The 18,838-nt window shown below is 44.4% G+C and overlaps 1 pseudogene; it reads right to left on the bottom strand.

The window, feature by feature from the left end:
- Window positions 628-10,061, bottom strand: Gm20789 (predicted gene, 20789; annotated as a pseudogene).

Raw genomic sequence — 18,838 nt, 5'->3', positions numbered from 1 at the left:
TGGAGAGGTGGCTCAGTAGTTAAAAGCACAGGCTGCCTTGGACAGGACTAAGGTTCAACTACCTGCACTCACATGGTGGTACACAGCCACCTGTAACTCAATATACAGGGGAAAGTTCTTTGAATAGGATAATTTCCTGCAAAGATATACAACCAATGAAGGGCTCACAGCCAAAATATATGCTCCTCTAAACTGCAGAGAAAGACTACTAGTAAATTGGGAGAGTGCTCAAGGCTCAGCATATGTAATAAATCACAAATATAAACAGTCCTCAAACATACTAAAAGTTTCTAACCCCACTGGCTAATACTAGTTACTGAAGTGAGTGGACTTGGGAAAACAGGCTTCAAAGGACCAGAGACTAAGCCAAGCTGTGTGCCAGAGGAAGCCCCTGTACTCCTGAGCTGGAGCCCAAGAGTACACAAGCTGTTAATACCAACATGCATGGAGGAACCTTCCCCTCATCCATCACTGTAGGACAGAAACAGCTCTGCTCAAAAGCAGGAATGTGAACCAAGGATCACTTCCTTTCTGGGCAGGAGCCATGAGCACAGAAGAATGAGCATGAGAAAGAAAAAGATTCTTTGTAGGAAAAACCCAAGTTTATTACCAGGAGACACGGGGGAAACGATGACTGGGCAGATGGGACATCTTTTAGAACCTCCTGGTGTGTGGAGGCATGGGTGGCCTGAGCCACCTGCTCCTTGACCTATTCTGGTCTACTGGATGTCAGAGTCTCTCTGGCCAGCAACACCTGAGTGCCAGTGGATTCCAGTTCTCCTTGATCTTGACTGGATGGTTCTCTTTGGAACTTATAGGGCAGCCACCACCCATTCCTTTCATTGAACTTTGATGTGGGTCAAAGGCTTTATGGGTAAAACCAGGCTCCTCTTTCTCTCCAATTTGTGTGTATCTGATGGAATGGTGCTGCCCATCAGTACTTCTATGTGGACAGTGCCCTAATCCAAACTTGATCCTAATTTTGCCAGGTGTACAGGCTCTCTGGACTTCAAGGCCTGGCTTGTGCTTGTCTCCAGTTACCCTGTACCTACATAGATGTTCATTCCCTTTGGGAGTAGGTAACAGCTTAAAGCCCATTTCTTTCTTCACTTGCTTTGGATGTTGTTCACAGGCTCTCTGGATATCATCTCCTGAGTGCACTTTGTCTCTACTTCTCATGTATGTAAATGGACGGTTGTGCTCCTCTGGGCTGGCAAGGCCACAGCTCATCCTGCTTGCTGCTCTGTTATGGTGTGTGTTATACAGACCCTCAGAGGTTTGGGATGAGGCACCTAGCTTGGATCTCAGTGATTCCACTTACACCACTCTTTTACCTTTGATTCCTTCCCTTCAGTGTTCTCTAAGATCTGGAACAGAATATTCACTAGGCATGTAATTTCACCTAGCATATGGTAGATGGACTCTTTTGTTGTTACAACCTTCTGTGTCTGCTCAGTAGCTGGTGGGGAGCTAGAATTCTTTAGAATATCCTGCTGTCCCTTGCATTTTGTGTTAAGGTTTCGGCACTGAAAAGCATTACTTAGGATTTTCTTCTGAGAGGTCTTAGACATAGCCTATCCTTTTTCTGGTATCCAAGTCTTAGCTGTATCCTTGAGGTCGGTGGTGCTCTGGATGGAATGTCTTACTCTCACATTCCTTTCTCCCTGACTTATGCCTGTAGATCTTAGAGTGCTCTGCCTCTCTTCATGAGAGTGAAACCCATTGAGATCCATCACTTTGTTTTGATCCTTTGGAACACTGATGTCTTTAGTTTCCACCCTTTCCTGTCTCTTCATGAAGATATCAGATAAGCCCTGGGAACTCTTGTGTTTTGCCAACTAACCTGGAAGCTGGGCAGAGAGTCCTGTGAGGGCAGGCTGACCCTGGCATGGTGGACTCTACTGGGGCCAACTGGATGGTGACTCACAGACCAGGCCCTTGGCTGCTGGTTTGAACTCAAAATATTCTGACTTGAGTCCTGAATGTGTTGTGAGGTAGGTATTTGTAGATGGGCTTGGAGTTTGTTGGCCCATAAAGACCCAAAGACCCTGGGACTGATATTGATGTTTTTGCCATTGTGACTCTCACTGGATCCCAGACTCCATGCACGAGGTGGCTCTTCTTTCACCTCCACTATAGTTTATTTGCCTGCTGAAGGTCGGACCCTTTCTCCAGGGCCTTCCATTGTCATAACCCTGGGGTGATGTCTTAAGTCCACCTCCTGAAAGCTCTTCTGTGTTGCATGCTTGGCCATTTTGGGATTGGTACTTGGCTTCAGACTGCCTTTTCCAATGCCTCAGATGGTCCTGATCTGTTGGGGATTTGCTGCCTGGAAGTAGGAAGTAGGTCTCTGAACACTCAGGTATCTGGGCAATGGATCTGGATGGGACTTTGTGGCCCCGAGTCTGGCAGCAGGTGGAGGGGCTCTGTGGGTCTCCTGAGCCTCTGCAGTTGAGTGTATAAACTCATCTCTCTCTGGCCTCACAACTGATGCACTTTCCATCCTTGTCCCTCCTGGATCCTGGTGATGCAACCTTTGCAGGACCCTGGCAGCCTTGGAATCACAGATGGGTGAGGCAGGATACACAACCTGGGGGAGGTTTGAGGCTGGAACTCTGGGTGTGGTCAGATCCCTTGCCACAAGCATCTGGAGATTGGGTCTCCTGTGTTTCAGTGGAAGCTCTGTGATGTGTGATGCTGGCTTAATTTTGGTCTTTGCCTCAAGCAGGGAATAGTGCTAGGCCGGTTTCATGTAGGGCAACTTTTCTGTCCTCAGTGCAGGTTTCCTGGGTCTCAGCTCCTTCCCAGGGCTGCTGCTTGCAGCGCCAGGCAACTTTTGTGCCCCAACAGGAAGGTCCTTCTTGATGGTGTTATACACATCAGATTTTTCTATGTCCTTTTTAAGGGCAGCCCTGTAGGCACATACCCCTTCCACTTGCTGCATTTGTAGGGTTTGGCTTTAAAGATGGAGGGCTGGGCAGGCTGGGAGAGTTGATGCCTGTTCTTGCAATAAGGAACAGTGTATGATGAGAAATGTCCCTGAACCTGGGTTGGTTTCATGAAGTGGAGGAATCTGAATATGTTTCCTTGTTGTTCTTCCATATTTGTTGCATTTTGGTTATTTTCTGGCTCCTTGTGGTGCTGAATTCTCCGGCCATGCTCAGGATGGATGGTGGCTGGCCCGCTACCTTTAGAATACATGATACCCAGGGCAAGTTCTCAGTGGGTTTGATAATAGCTTTTTGATGTTTTTGCTCATCATAACCTTTGGTGTCTTTTGAATACAGTCCATGTTTCCCAGGTAGGCCTCCATCTGGTAGCCATGCCTGTATCCCTTTCTCACTGGTAAGACATGACACTACATAAGCCCTACTTTTGAAACAAGGAGGTTTTTGTTTTGTGGTAGATCTTGGGAGGATTTTGTTTTCTTGTACTTTTTCTCACCTACCAGGTTTGGTGTCACAAGTTGGTGAGGTAATGGCTGATGTCAGGAATGCTGTGGAAGTCCTTTAGCCTGGAATGGAGCTTTGTCAGGGCCAGAGGTGTCAATAAACCTCACAGATGTATGTTTTTTCAAGGAAGGGCTTCTGAGCTCATGATCAGTATCCACAACTGATTGAGAGATAATAGACAATGTACCCCAGAAAACTCCACTAAGATTGATTTGTACAGGATATGAAAGAGAATTGCAGTTGAGAGATTGAAGCTACCTGCTGTCAGGTGAAATTGTGTCCCCCCTCCAGGGTGAGGGCATCACTCCAGTGCCTTGAAAAACACTCTCATGTGTAGCACCCATCCCAGGCCAACCACAGCTCCTTTCTATCCCAAAACCTAGAGTCAGAGGCTTGCTGGGCAACAAGACCTGGCTCCTGCTTGGCTCCAATTCTCCTGTACTACATGGAAGTTCTTTCCCCTTGGGCATGTGGAGCTGGTCAAAGCACATCCCTCTCTTCTCTTGGTTCATATATGGGTCACAGGCTCTTTGGCTTTAATCCCTGACTACAGTTTGTCTCCCATTCCTCTATATGTGAAAGAATAGCTATGCATCTCAGGGCTGGAATGGCCATAGCTCCTCCTGCTTGCTGGTCTGCTATAGTTTGTGTCAAACAGACTCTCAGAAGAGTGGGATATCAGCTTGTGTTTCAGTGATTCCACTTCACACCTCTGATGTGTCCCCTTCACTGTCCTCCAAGTTCTGGAACAGAACATCCACAAGGGATTTCAGTGCAGCTATCATTCTGTAGATGACCATTTTAATTGTTAAGCCTTTTGTTTGCTCAGCAGCTGGTGTGGGTTGATCAATCCTTAAAGAATCCCCTTGACCACTGTCTTTTTTGCTGAGGTTTCTTTCTGGTAAATCATTGCTTAAGGTGTTCTTCCCAAGAGCAGCTTTTAGAAGTAGCCTCTCCTTTTTCTGCTATCCTAGACTTGGCTGTATCCTTGAGCTTTATGGAGCTACCACTGGAAGCTCTGTGAAATTTGATGCTCTCTTTGCCTCAGGCAGGGAATAGTGCTCAGTAGGTTTCTTGGAGGACACCTTCTCTGTCCTCAGTGCAGGTTTCTTGGGTCTCACCTCCTTCCCAGGGCTGCTGCTTGCAGTGCCAGGCACCTTTTGTGCCCCTACACCAAGGTCCTTCTTGATGGTGTTATGCACATCAGATTTTGTATTGTCCTTCTGTAAGGGCAGCCCTATAGGCACAGACTCCTTCCATTTGCTGCATTTGTAGGGTTTGGCTTTAAAGATGGAGGGCTGGGCAGGCTGGGAGAGTTGAGGCCTATTCTTGCAATAATGAACAGTGTTTGCTGGGAAATATTCCTGTACCTGGTTCGGTTTCCTATAGGGGAGGAATCTGAATGGGGTGCCTTGTTGTTCTCTGACTCTAGTTGTCTTTTCGTTATTCTGTGGGTCCTTATGGAGCTGGAGCCTCCTGCAATGCTCAGAATGGATGGTGGTTGGACTGATAGCTTTAGAATGCAGGGTGCCCCTGGACAAGTTGTCAGTGGGCTTGCTAATAGCTTTTTGATGTTTTTCGTCATCATAACCTTTGGTTTCTTTTAAATATGGTCCATGTTTCTCAGGCAGGCTTCCAGCTCATAGGGATGCCTGTATCCTTCTCTCAGTGGTGGGATATGGCACCACAGAGGTCCTACTTTTGAAACAAGGAGGTGTTTGTTTTGGAGTAGATCTTGTGAGGATTTTGTTTTCTTGGACTTGTTTCCCATCTACCAAGTTTGGTATCACACGGTGGTGAGGTAATGGCTGATACTGGGAATGCTGTGGAAGTCCTTTAGCCTGGGATGAAGCTTCGTCAGGCCACTGGCATCAATAAAACTCACAGATTTATGTTTTCCCAAGGACGGGCTTCTGAGCTCATGGGCAGTAGCCACAACTGATTCAGAGTTAATAGAGAATGTACCCCATAAAAATCAAATAAGATTGTTGTACCATTGCCTTGTTGGGGCTGCAAAAGACAGGAGGCAAAAGCATAAGCCCCAATCAGAGGATCAAGAGGCCCATCCATCTGTGTAAATTTGGCACCTCCATCTCCTACATATCCTATGCCCCTTAGTCTCAAATCCTACAAAGATGCCTTCAAATCCCACCCTGCATAGCATATCCAGAATGAAGATGCCCAGAACCTGAGCCCACATCCTGGTATGAAAATTCGATTAGACAAAGATTTCTTACATTTCCATAGGTTGTGATGTTGTCTTGGTCTCTTCTGCAATTTTTCCTCCATCTGTACAACCTGGACATAGTTAAATAGTATCAGGATTCGGAATGAGAACACACAGGAGTGAGGCATCCTCTTGTTACTCTGCATGCTAGGACTCTAGTGCTCAAGCACCATAGCACAAGGACAGAGCACTGAACCTGAGCAAGGGGAATGGAGGGCCTCATCTCTCCATGTACACTTTTCTTACCCCTACCTAAAAATTTAAATTTCCACTTACAACATTGGAATGGCCACAGGATATGAAAGAGAATTGCAGTTGAGAGATTGAAGCTACCTGCTGTCAGGTGAACTTGTGTCCCCCCATCCATGGTCACAGCATCACTCCAGTGCCTTGAAAAACACTCTCATGGTTAGCACCCATCCCAGGCCAACCACAGCTCCTTTCTATCCCAAAACCTAGAGTCAGAAGCTTGCTGGGCAGCAAGACCTGGCTCCTGCTTGGCTCCAATTCTCCTGTACTCACATGGAAGTTCTTTCCCCTTGGGCATGTGGAGCTGGTCAAAGCACATCCCTCTCTTCTCTTGGTTTATATATGGGTCACAGGCTCTTTGGCTTTAATCCCTGACTACAGTTTGTCTCCAATTCCTCTATATGTGAAAGAATAGCTATGCATCTCAGGGCTGGAATGGCCATAGCTCCTCCTGCTTGCTGGTCTGCTATAGTTTGTGTCAAACAGACTCTCAGAAGAGTGGGATATCAGCTTGTGTTTCAGTGATTCCACTTCACACCTCTGATGTGTCCCCTTCACTGTCCTCCAAGTTCTGGAACAGAACATCCACAAGGGATTTCAGTGCAGCTATCATTCTGTAGATGACCATTTTAATGGTTAAGCCTTTTGTTTGCTCAGCAGCTGGTGTGGGTTGATCAATCCTTAAAGAATCCCCTTGACCACTGTCTTTTTTGCTGAGGTTTCTTTCTGGTAAATCATTGCTTAAGGTGTTCTTCCCGAGAGCAGCTTTTAGAATAGCCTCTCCTTTTTCTGCTATCCTAGACTTGGCTGTATCCTTGAGCTTTATGGAGCTACCACTGGAAGCTCTGTGAAATTTGATGCTCTCTTTGCCTCAGGCAGGGAATAGTGCTCAGTAGGTTTCATGGAGACACCTTCTCTGTCCTCAGTGCAGGTTTCTTGGGTCTCACCTCCTTCCCAGGGCTGCTGCTTGCAGTGCCAGGCACCTTTTGTGCCCCCACACCAAGGTCCTTCTTGATGGTGTTATGCACATCAGATTTTGTATTGTCCTTCTGTAAGGGCAGCCCTGTAGGCACAGACTCCTTCCATTTGCTGCATTTGTAGGGTTTGGCTTTAAAGATGGAGGGCTGGGCAGACTGGGAGAGTTGAGGCCTGTTCTTGCAATAATGAACAGTGTTAGGTGGGAAATGTTCCTGTACCTGGGTCGGTTTCCTGTAGGGGAGGAATCTGAATGGGGTTCCTTGTTGTTCTCTGACTCTAGTTGTCTTTTCGTTATTCTGTGGGTCCTTATGGAGCTGGAGCCTCCTGCAATGCTCAGGATGGATGGTGGTTGGACTCATAGTTTTAGAATGCGGGGTGCCCCTAGGCAAATTGTCAGTGGGCTTGCTAATAGCTTTTTGATGTTTTTCGTCAACATAACCTTTGGTTTATTTTGAATATGGTCCATGTTTCCCAGGCAGGCTTCTAGCTGGTAGGGATGCCTGTATCCTTCTCTCGGTGGTGGGATATGGCACCACATAGGTCCTACTTTTGAAACAAAGAGGTGTTTATTTTGGGGTAGATCTTGTGAGGATTTTCTTTTCTTGGATTTGTTTCTCATCTACCAAGTTTGGTGTCACATGGTGGTGAGGTAATGGCTGATACTGGGAATGCTGTGGAAGTCCTTTAGCCTGGGATGGAGCTTCGTCAGGCCACTGGCATCAATAAACCTCACAGATTTATGTTTTCCAAGGAAGAGCTTCTGAGCTCATGGACAGTAGCCACAACTGATTCAGAGTTAATAGAGTATGTACCCCAGAAAAATCGACTATGATTGTTGTAATGTTGCTTATTGGGGCTGCAAAAGACAGGAGGCAAAAGCATCAGCCCCAATCAGAGGATCAAGAGGCCCATCCGTCTGTGTAAATTTGGCACCCCCATCGGCTACATATCCTATGCCCCTTAGTCTCACATCCTACAAAGATGCCTTCAAATCCCTTCCAGCATAGCATATCCAGAATGAAGATGCCCAGACCCTGAGCCCACATCCTAGCATGAAAATTCGATTAGACAAAGATTTCTTACATTTCCGTAGGTTGTGATGGTGTCTTGGTCTCTTCTGCAATTTTTTCTCCATCTGTACAACCTGGAGATAGTTAAGTAGGATCAGGATGAAGAATGAGAACACACAGGGGTGAGGCATCCACTTGTGACTCCGCATGCTAGGACTCTAATGCTCAAGCACCTTAGTGCAAGGACCGAACACTGAACATGAGCAAGTGGAATGGAAGGGCCTCATCTCTCCATGTACACTTTCCTTTCCCCTACCTCAACCTTTATAATACCAATTACAACATGGTATTGGCCCAGGATCCGGAAGAGAAATGCACTTGAGAGATTGAAGCTACCTGCTGTCAGGTGAACCTGGGTCCTCCGCCTGATCCAGGGTCACAGCATCACTCCAGTGCCTTGAACAACACTCCCATGTGTAGCAACCATCCCAGGCCAACCACAGCTCCTTTCCATCCCAATACCTGGGGATTCCATAATTCTAATTTCATTTCAACATGCCCCCACTTTTTTACTTATATACCATGTCCTCTTCATTAAAGGCTAGGCCAGAGGAAATTTCTCTCCACAGGAAAGCAGAAGCCTACCTTTTCCAGTAGCAGTTTTCTTACTGGTCTTCCTCTGCCACCTCTTCACATCCTGCCAGTTAGAAACAACACAAATGAGCTGGAGACCTTTCTTCCTTTTTCTGGTAGACAAGCTTCCTGCTCTCTATGGTCCTCAAATACATGAAATCTGCATTTTCTAGGAGGTGTTCTCTCATCCATCCTCCACTCACTTATACTGTGTATAAACACATTTCCCTTGTCACCTTGTTGGAAAAAACAGGAGAAGGCACTGTCTATGCCACAGTTACCACAGATGTCCTCAGTCAATGTTTCTCAGACAAGATCCTACCCAAGGCTGAGCTCTGCAGTTGCCTCTGGGCTGTCAGGTGATACCTGCTTCCTCAGAGCAGAGGAGACTCAAGTCCTGATCTGAGGCTCATGTTCTCATCACCTTTTTCATATCAGCTCAGCACAGACAAAAGCAAGCACCTGAACAGAGGACAGATGATCTCCTCTGAGCTTCTCCTGTGTCCCCACCAACTCAGAAATGTATGTCCATGGAGCCTCACTGATCCTTACTGGCCTCTCTGCCATCATGGACTGATGGTCTGTGAGCTTCATGTAGACACCTCAGGACCACTCTCCACTCTGCCCTGCCTGTCAATCCCTCCAGACTCTTTCTAGAGATTTCCACTTACTGTCTGTAGCTAGACCTAAGCTACTTTATATGTTCGTCTTTCTTCCAAACTTCTCTAACCTTTTCGTCCACTCATTCTATCCCCTAACTGTTGTTAGGAGTGGGGAGAAAAGCATACAGGGGAAATGGAGAGTCGATATTATAAGTGTACTGTCTGCTGATTGGGGGGGTGGTGAGTGCCTTGGGGATATTTCATCTTCTCTGTCAATATATCTTATTTTGTTTTTTTCTGTCTTCTATGCATATAACTACTGATCAAAGCTCAAACAGAAGCAAGCGATAAAAACCAAGATCAAAGGACAACCCACCATGTCTTCCAGGGAACTAGCATTTATGTATTCTCTGAAATATCCCAAGAATTCCCAAAGTTACCAGAACAAACTATCATCTGCTAGCAAAATCATTCCCTGTCTTGAACATGAGGCAATTCATACTCAGCTGCTGTGAACATTTTGAAGCAGCCACATATCTCATACCTGAGACTAAAACAAAACATTATATTCTTATGTTACTGTTTTTTTTTTAAATACAAAAATTGTCACTAAACCAGTGTTCCTAGAAAATGTGAAAGCAACAGCCATGAACAACAGACTGCTGCCCCATTGTGTATAAACCAAGGCTCTCCTCACCTGTGGTTAGTCCCATTCATTCTCAGATGCTGGCGACACTGGGTACTCCTTCAGGAAGGGGATAAGTAGGAAAAAGAGCCCAACTCCACACATAAAGCCAATGGTCATGTCCATTGCTATGTCCATGGAGCTGGGGCTCATCCATGGATCAATGATGCTATTCATCAGAGAGAGAAAATTTTCCATCTTCTGAATCGCAATGCAGCTCTCAGGCTACTGAGTCCTTGAGTGCAGTGTGAGATGTGTCAGGAGGGCTCATGGCACATCACACAGGTGTGGCCTCCTCATCACAAAGGGCTGCTGGCAGTAGAGTGGCTGCCACAGCCCCTTCCCAGCCTCCAGGACAAGATCACCTCCTGTGTCCTTTTCCTGCTTCCTTTTTCCCAAATCCTGCTCTGAGTCAGGCATAAATAGACCTCTGGCCACATTTTGTTCCTTATCCCTGAGTATCAGTGCTCCTCTGTGTAGGCATTTGTTTTGTTCAGCCTACTTTAACAAGGGTTAAATTCCCTCTAGCCCACAAGCCACCAGATGAAGTGGGAAAGAAAGGTTGTTAGGATATGGGGGAAGCAGACCTGTATAGAAAGTGTTCTACTGGGCAATTACAAACTTAGTTAGTCTCAGTCCAGTTCCCTAGCAAACACCAAACAGGAATCAGTTCTTGCAGACCGATCCACTGGGCAGACACCACACAAGAGTCAGCGAGGGCAGTTGAATGCAGACGAATATGTTAGGCTGCCAATGAGGTCTGAGTTCAAGGAAGCAGCAAAATCCTCAGGAATCTCACTAGAAGTTCTTTGGTGAGTTTCTCTGTAAGAGGACTCCACGGGTGAAGCTCAGCAATTGTAATGTGAACCAATACAAGCTTTACACCTGCAATGAGTAGCAAAATGGAGCTAGGCAAACCAAACCTCAAGCTCCCGCTGTCTGTGGGATCATATTAATGTTCCATCTAAACATTATTCGTCATTTCATGTTTCCTATAGGAAACATTCTTTTTTTGCATACTTCTTTCAGCTTTTTTTTTAATTAGGTATTTTCCTCATTTACATTTCCAATACTATCCCAAAAGTCCCTAAAACACTCCCCCCCCCACTCCCCTACCCACCCACTCCCACTTTTTGGCCCTGACGTTCTCCTGTACTGGAGCATATAAAGTTTGCAAGTCCAATGGGCCTCTCTTTCCAGTGATGGCCGACTAGGCCATCTTTTGATACATATGCAGCTAGAGTCAAGAGCTCTGGGGTACTGATTAGTTCATAATGTTGTTCCACCTAAAGTGTTGCAGATCCCTTTAGTTCCTTGGGTACGTTCTCTATCTCCTCTTGGGGGCCCTGTGATCCATCCAATAGCTGACTGTGATCATCCACTTCTGTGTTTGCTAGGACCCAGCATTGTCTCACAAGAGACAGCTATATCTGGGACCTTTCAGCAAAATCTTGCTAGTGTATGCAGTGGCGTCAGCATTTGGAAGCTGATTATGGGATGGGTCCCTGGATATGCCAGTCTTTGGATGGTCCATCCTTTTGTCACAGCTCCAAACTTTATCGCTGTAACTCTTTGCATGGGTGTTTTGTTCCCAATTCTAAGAAGGGGCACAGTGTCCACACTTTAGTCTTCGTTCTTCTTGAGTTTCATGCGTTTAACAGATTGTATCTTATATCTTGGGTATCCTAAGTTTTTGGGCTAATATCCACTTATCAGTGAGTACATATTGTGTGAGTTCCTTTGTGATTGTGTTACCTCACTCAGGATGATGCCCTCCAGGTCCATCCATTTGGCTAGGAATTTCATAAATTCATTCTTTTTAATAGCTAAGTAGTACTCCATTGTGTAAATGTACCACATTTTCTGTATCCATTCCTCTGTTGAGGGGCATCTGGGTTGTTTCCAGCTTCTGGCTATTATAAATAAGGCTGTTATGAACATAGTAGTGCATGTGTCCTTCTTACTGGTGGGAACATCTTCTGGATATATGCCCAGGAGAGGTATTGCTGGATCCTCCAGTAGTACTATGTGGGAAGCCGCCCTCACATTCGCCGTTGCAAGATGGCGCTGACATCCTGTGTTCTAAGTGGTAAACAAATAATCTGCGCATGTGCCAAGGGTAGTTCTCCACCCCATGTGCTCTGCCCTCCCCGTGACGACAACTCGGCCGATGGGCTGCAGCCAATCAGGGAGTGACACGTCCTAGGCGGAGGATAATTCTCCTTAAAGGGGACGGGGTTTCGCCATTCTCTCTCTTGCTCTCTTGCTCTCTTGCTCTCTTGCTCTTGCTCTCTTGCGCTCTTGCTCTCTTGCGCTCTTGCGCTCTGGCTCCTAAAGATGTAAGCAATAGAGCTCTTGCTCTCTTGCTCTCTTGCTCCTAAAGATGTAAGCAATAAAGCTTTTGCCGCAGAAGATTCCGGTTTGCTGCGTTCCTCCTGGCCGGTCGCGAACGCGGGTAAGAGTTGGTTCTGAAACCCGGGACGAGAAAACCCGGGACGAGAAATCCTGGGATGAGAAAACCCTGGACGGTTACCATCACCGGCGCAAGGAAGATCCCTCATTCCGGAACCAGAACTGCGGGTCATGGTAATGAAGTGTTCCCGTAAAACAGACTGTTGAGAAGGATTCAACTGCGTGAATTCAGAACTCTTCAGCTGGGGAACAGGGTACCCGTAAGTATAGCTTTACAAGGTAAGCCTGGTCTTGAACTTTCTAACGAAATTCAAGACAGTCTATCAGAAGTAAAGTGGGAAATAGCTTTACAAGGTACGTCTGGCCTTGAACTTTCTAACGAAATTCAAGACAGTCTATCAGAAGTAAAGTGGGAAATAGCTTTACAAGGTATGTTTGGCCTTGAACTTTCTTTAGTGTTAGGAGCCTTTTTGTTCCTTTTCACATGTTATCAAGTGGTTAAGGCAGGGCTGAAAATTCTGGATGAAATTCAGGGCAATCTATCAGAAGTAAAGCGAGGAGAGAGAGTAGGAGCAAAGAGGAAATATGGTACACAAAATAAGTATACAGGCCTTTCCACGGGTCTTGAACCCGAGGAAAAGTTTAGGTCAGGTAAGAATAACTGGGGAGAGATTAGAAGGAAGGAAAAGAAAAAAGAAAAGAAAAAAGATCAATTAGCGGAGGTCTCTAGGAGAAGGAGCCTATACTCATCACTAGATGAGCTCAAGGAGCCAGTTTTTAGTAGTTCTGAATCAGATGAAAAGGCTATTAGGGCCTGGAAGGCCCTCTCCCAAACAGGTGAAGCCACTGGACAACTAACAAAGATCGTCCAGAGACCACAGGAGTCATTCTCAGATTTTGTGGCCAGAATGACAGAGGCAGCAGAGCGTATTTTTGGAGATTCAGAGCAAGCCGCACCTCTGGTAGAACAGCTCATTTATGAGCAAGCCACACAGGAATGCAGAGCGGCCATAGCCCCAAGAAAGAACAAAGGTTTACAAGACTGGCTCAGGGTTTGTCGGGAGCTTGGGGGACCTCTCATTGTGCGTTACTTCCATTCAGTATGAGAAATTTACTAGGGCAGCTAATTTGTTAAAAAGTCTTTCTCAGTATATGTTACAGAATTGGACGGCTGAATTTGAACAGACCCTTCGGGAATTGAGACTTGCCATCATTCAGGTCAACTCCACGCGCTTGGACCTGTCCCTGACCAAAGGATTACCCAATTGGATCTCCTCAGCATTTTCCTTCTTTAAAGAATGGGTATGGGTGGGATTATTTGGAGATACACTTTGCTGTGGATTAGTGTTGCTTCTTTGGTTGGTCTGTAAGCTTAAGGCCCAAACTAGGAGAGACAAGGTGGTTATTGCCCAGGCGCTTGCAGCTCTAGAACATGGTGCTTCCCCTGATATATGGTTATCTATGCTTAAGCAATAGGTCGCTGGCCATTCAGCTCTTGCACCCCACGAGGCTAGTCTCATTGCACGGGATAGAGTGAGTGTGCTTCAGCAGCCCGAGAGAGTTGCACGGCTAAGCACTGCAGTAGAAGGGCTCTGCGGCACATATGAGCCTATTCTAGGGAGACATGTCATCTTTCAAGAAGGTTGAGTGTCCAAGTGTCCTTCTCCCCAGGTAAAACGACACGGGACCAGACCAGGACCCCTCTGGGTGATGAGCCTGGGAGGAGGTTATGTGTACGGCTCCTTTACCTGCACACTGGGGATTTGACCTCTATCTCCACTCTCATTAAAATGGGTGGCCTATTGCTCTTATTAAAAGAAAAGGGGGATATGTGGGAAGCCGCCCTCACATTCGCCGTTGCAAGATGGCCCTGACATCCTGTGTTCTAAGTGGTAAACAAATAATCTGCGCATGTGCCAAGGGTAGTTCTCCACCCCATGTGCTCTGCCCTCCCCGTGACAACAACACGGCCGATGGGCTGCAGCCAATCAGGGAGTGACACGTCCTAGGCGGAGGATAATTCTCCTTAAAGGGGACGGGGTTTCGCCATTCTCTCTCTTGCTCTCTTGCTCTCTTGCTCTTGCTCTCTTGCACTCTTGCGCTCTGGCTCCTAAAGATGTAAGCAATAGAGCTCTTGCTCTCTTGCTCTCTTGCTCCTAAAGATGTAAGCAATAAAGCTTTTGCCGCAGAAGATTCCGGTTTGCTGCGTTCTTCCTGGCCGGTCGCGAACGCGTGTAAGAGTACTATGTCCAATTTTCTGAGGAATCGCCAAACTGATTTCCAGAGTGGTTGTACAAGCTTGCAATCCCACCAACAATGAAGGAGTGTTTCTCTTTCTCCACATCCTCGCCAGCATCTGCTGTCACCTGAATTTTTGATCTTAGTCATTCTGACTGATGTGAGGTGGAATCTCAGGGTTGTTTTGATTTGCATTTCCCTGATGATTAAGGATGTTAAATATTTTTTAGGTGCTTCTCTGCCGTTCGGTATTCCTCAGGTGAGAATTCTTTGTTCAGTAGTAAGCCCCAATTTTTAATGGGGTTATTTGATTTTCTGGGGTCCACCTTCTTGAGTTCTTTATATATATTGGATATTAGTCCCCTATCTGATTTAGGATAGGTAAAGATCCTTTCCCAATTTGTCGATGGTCTTTTTGTCTTATTGACAGTGTCTTTTGCCTTGCAGAAGCTTTGCAACTTTATGAGGTCCCATTTATAGATTCTCGATCTTACAGCACAAGCCATTGCTGTTCTATTCAGGAATTTTCCCCCTATACCCATATCTTCAAGGCTTTTCCCTACTTTCTCCTCTATAAATTTCAGTGTCTCTGGTTTTATGTGGAGTTCCTTAATCCACTTAGATTTGTCCTTAGTACAAGGAGATAGGTATGGATCAATTCGCATTCTTCTACATGATAAAAACCAGTTGTGCCAGCACCATTTGTTGAAAAAGCTGTCTTTTTTCCACTGAATGGTTTTTGCTCCCTTGTCAAAGTTCAAGTGACCATAGGTGTGTGGGTTCATCTCAGGGTCTTCAATTCTGTTCCATTGGTGTACTTTTCTGTCGTTATACCAGTACTATGCAGTTTTTACCACGATTGCTCTGTAGTAAAGCTTTAGGTCGGGCATGGTGATTCCACCAGAGGTTCTTTTATCCTTGAGAAGAGTTTTTGCTATCCTAGGTTTTTTGTTATTCCAGATGTATTTGCAAATTGCTCCTTCTAATTCGTTGAAGAATTGAGTTGGAATTTTGATGGGGATTGCATTGAATCTGTAGATTGCTTTTGGCAAGATAGCCATTTTTACAATGTTGACCATGCCAATCCATGCGCATGGGAGATCTTTCCATTTTCTGAGATCTTCTTTAATTTCTTTCTTTAGAGACTTGAAGTTCTTGTCATACAGATCTTTCACTTCCTTAGTTAGCATCATGCCAAGGTATTTTATATTGTTTGTGACTATTGAGAAGGGTGTTGTTTCCCTAATTTCTTTCTCAGCCTGTTTATCATTTGTGTACAGAAAGGCCATTGAGTTGCTTGAGTTAATTTTATATCCAGCTACTTCATTGAAGCGGTTTATCAGGCTTAGGAGTTCTCTGGTGGAATTTTTAGGGTCACTTATATATACTATCATATCATCTGAAAAGAGTGATGATTTGACTTCTTCTTTTCCAATTTGTATCCCCTTGATCTCCTTTTGTTGTCTAATTGCTCTGGCTAGGACTTCAAGTACTATGTTGAATAAGTAGGGAGAGAGTGGACAGCCTTTTCTAGTCCCTGATTTTAGTGGGATTTCTTCCAGCTTCTCACCATTTACTTTGATGTTGGCTACTGGTTTGCTGTAGATTGCTTTTATCATGGTTAGGTATGAGCCTTGAATTCCTGATCTTTCCAAGACTTTTATCATGAAGGGGTGTTGGATTTTGTCAAATGCTTTCTCAGCATCTAACAAGATGATCATGTGGTTTTTGTCTTTGAGTTTGTTTATATACTGGATTATGTTGATGGATTTCCTTATATTGAACCATCCTTGCATCCCTGGGATGAAACCTACTTGGTCAGGATGGATGATTGTTTTGATGTGTTCCTGAATTCTGTTAGCTAGAACTTTATTGAGGATTTTTGCATCGATATTCATAAGTGAAATTGGTCTGAAGTTCTCTATCTTTATTGGGTCTTTTTGTGGTTTAGGTATCAGAGTAATTGTGGCTTCATAGAATGAGTTGGGTAGAGTACCTTCTGTTTCTATTTTGTGGAATAGTTTGTGAAGAACTGGGATTAGATCTTCTTTGAAGTTCTGATAGAACTCTGCACTAAACCCATCTGGTCCTGGGCTTTTTTTGGTTGGGAGACTATTAATGACTGCTTCTATTTCTTTAGTGGATATGGGACTGTTTACATCATTACCCTGATCTTGATTTAACTTTGATGCCTGGTATCTGTCTAGACATTGTCCATTTCATCCAGGTTTTCCAGTTTTTTTCAGTATAGCCTTTTCTAGAAGGATCTGATGGTGTTTTGGATTTCTTCAGGATCTGTTGTTATGTCTCCCTTTTCATTTCTGATTTTGTTAATTAGAATACTTTCCCTGTGCCCTCTAGTGAGTCTGGCTAAGGGTTTATCTATCTTGTTGATTTTCTCAAAGAACCAGCTCCTCGATTGGTTGATTCTTTGAATAGTTCTTCTTGTTCCCACTTGGTTGATTTCACCCCTGAGTTTGATTATTTCCTACCATCTACTCCTCTTGGGTGAATTTGCTTCCTTTTGTTCTAGAGCTTTTAGGTGTGTTGTCAAGCTGCTAATGTGTATTCTCTCTAGTTTCTTTTTGGAGGCACTCAGAGCTATGAGTTTTCCTCTTAGAAATGCTTTCATTGTGTCCCATAAGTTTGGGTATGTTGTGGCTTCATTTTCATTAAACTCCAAAAAGTCCTTAATTTCTTTCTTTATTCCTTCCTTGACCAAGGTATCATTGAGAAGAGTGTTGTTTAGTTTTCACGTGTGTGTTGGCTTTCTAATATTTATTTTGTTATTGAAGATCAGCCTTAGTCCATGGTTGTCTGATAGGATGCATGGGACAATTTCAATATTTTTGTATATGTTGGTGACCAATTATGTGGTCAATTTTGGAGAAGGTACCATGAGGTGCTGAGAAGAAGGTGTATCCTTTTGTTTTAGGATAAAATATTCTGTAGATATATGTCAGATCCATTTGTTTCATGACCTCTGTTAGTTTCACTGTGTCCCTGTTTAGTTTCTGTTTCCATGATCTGTCCATTGGTGAAAGTGGTGTGTTAAAGTCTCCCACTATTATTGTGTGAGGTGCAATGTATGCTTTGAGCTTTACTAAAGTATCTTTAATGAATGTGGCTGCCCTTGTATTTGGAGCATAGATATTCAGAATTGATAGTTCCTCTTGGAGGATTTTACCTTTGATGAGTATGAAGTGCCCTTCATTGTGTTGTTTGATGACTTTGGGTTGGAAGTCAATTTTATTAGATATTAGGATGGCCACTCTAGCTTGTTTCTTCCTACCATTTGCTTGGAAAATTGTTTTCCAGCCTTTCATTCTGAGGTAGTGTCTATCTTTTTCTCTGAGATGTGTTTTCTGTAAGCAGCAAAATGTTGGGTCCTGTTTGTGTAGCCAGTCTGTTAGTCTACGTCTTTTTATTGGGGAGTTGAGTCCATTGATATTAAGAGATGTTAAGGAAAAGTAATTGTTGCTTTCTTTTATTTTGTTGTTAGAGTTGGCATTCTGTTCTTTGGTTGTGTTCTTTTAGGTTTGTTGAGGGATTACCTTCTTGCTTTTTCTAGGAAACAGTCTTTTACCTGTGTCTGCTTCAGCCAAACTTTATTTCTGGAGTCTTTCAGGTGTGAACCAGAAAGTTACATTGTATGTTTGCCTCCTAGAAGATACCTACTTGAGTAGATCAGGTTTTTAGTTTTTGACAAAGTGAGCTTCTCGATGGAACTTGAGTTGTTTCTTTGGTATTGTCACTGTCAGGTTGTCTAATGTCTGCAGAACCCAGTCTGTTCATTCTTGATCACAGATTGTCTCAAGTCAGACACAAAACTTACTTTTGTCACTTATTTATTTAGATTTGTTATTATTTCATATAATCAAAACTAATGTCCTTTGTTGTCTTCGGGTACAGAATTGTAAGAAAAATGAAATTCATTTCCTAACCATAAAATGCATGTGGCTAATTAAGAACTAAACCGCCTATGATAGTTTGAATGCTCAGAAGTGTTTGGATACTTTCCTTTACATATTCACTTTTTCAAATTAGCAAACTGTGATAGAATTCATTTAGGTATTTTTAAAATGCCTGATTGTCTTGCCATTGGGAGTAGTAGCACAGTCACCATGGATGTGCACGGATGTCCTTGGCAGGAAGCAGACTGCATCCTTTGAGTCCATGCTCAGAAATGGTACACCTGGGCCTACGGTAGATCTATTTTCAGGAAACTCTGTACCAATTTCCACAATGCTGTTTAAACACCAGTTTACACACCCAATAGCAGCTTCTGACATGTCCCTTCCCTCATCTTTGCTAAAATTTCTCATTGTTTGATCTCAGCCATTGTCATTAAG

This window comes from Mus musculus, chromosome 13 (assembly GCF_000001635.26).
Source record: "Mus musculus strain C57BL/6J chromosome 13, GRCm38.p6 C57BL/6J".
In the NCBI taxonomy this organism is placed as follows: domain Eukaryota; kingdom Metazoa; phylum Chordata; class Mammalia; order Rodentia; family Muridae; genus Mus; species Mus musculus.
Note: the sequence above shows the minus strand (reverse complement) of the source record. Positions and strands in the feature narration are given on the sequence as shown.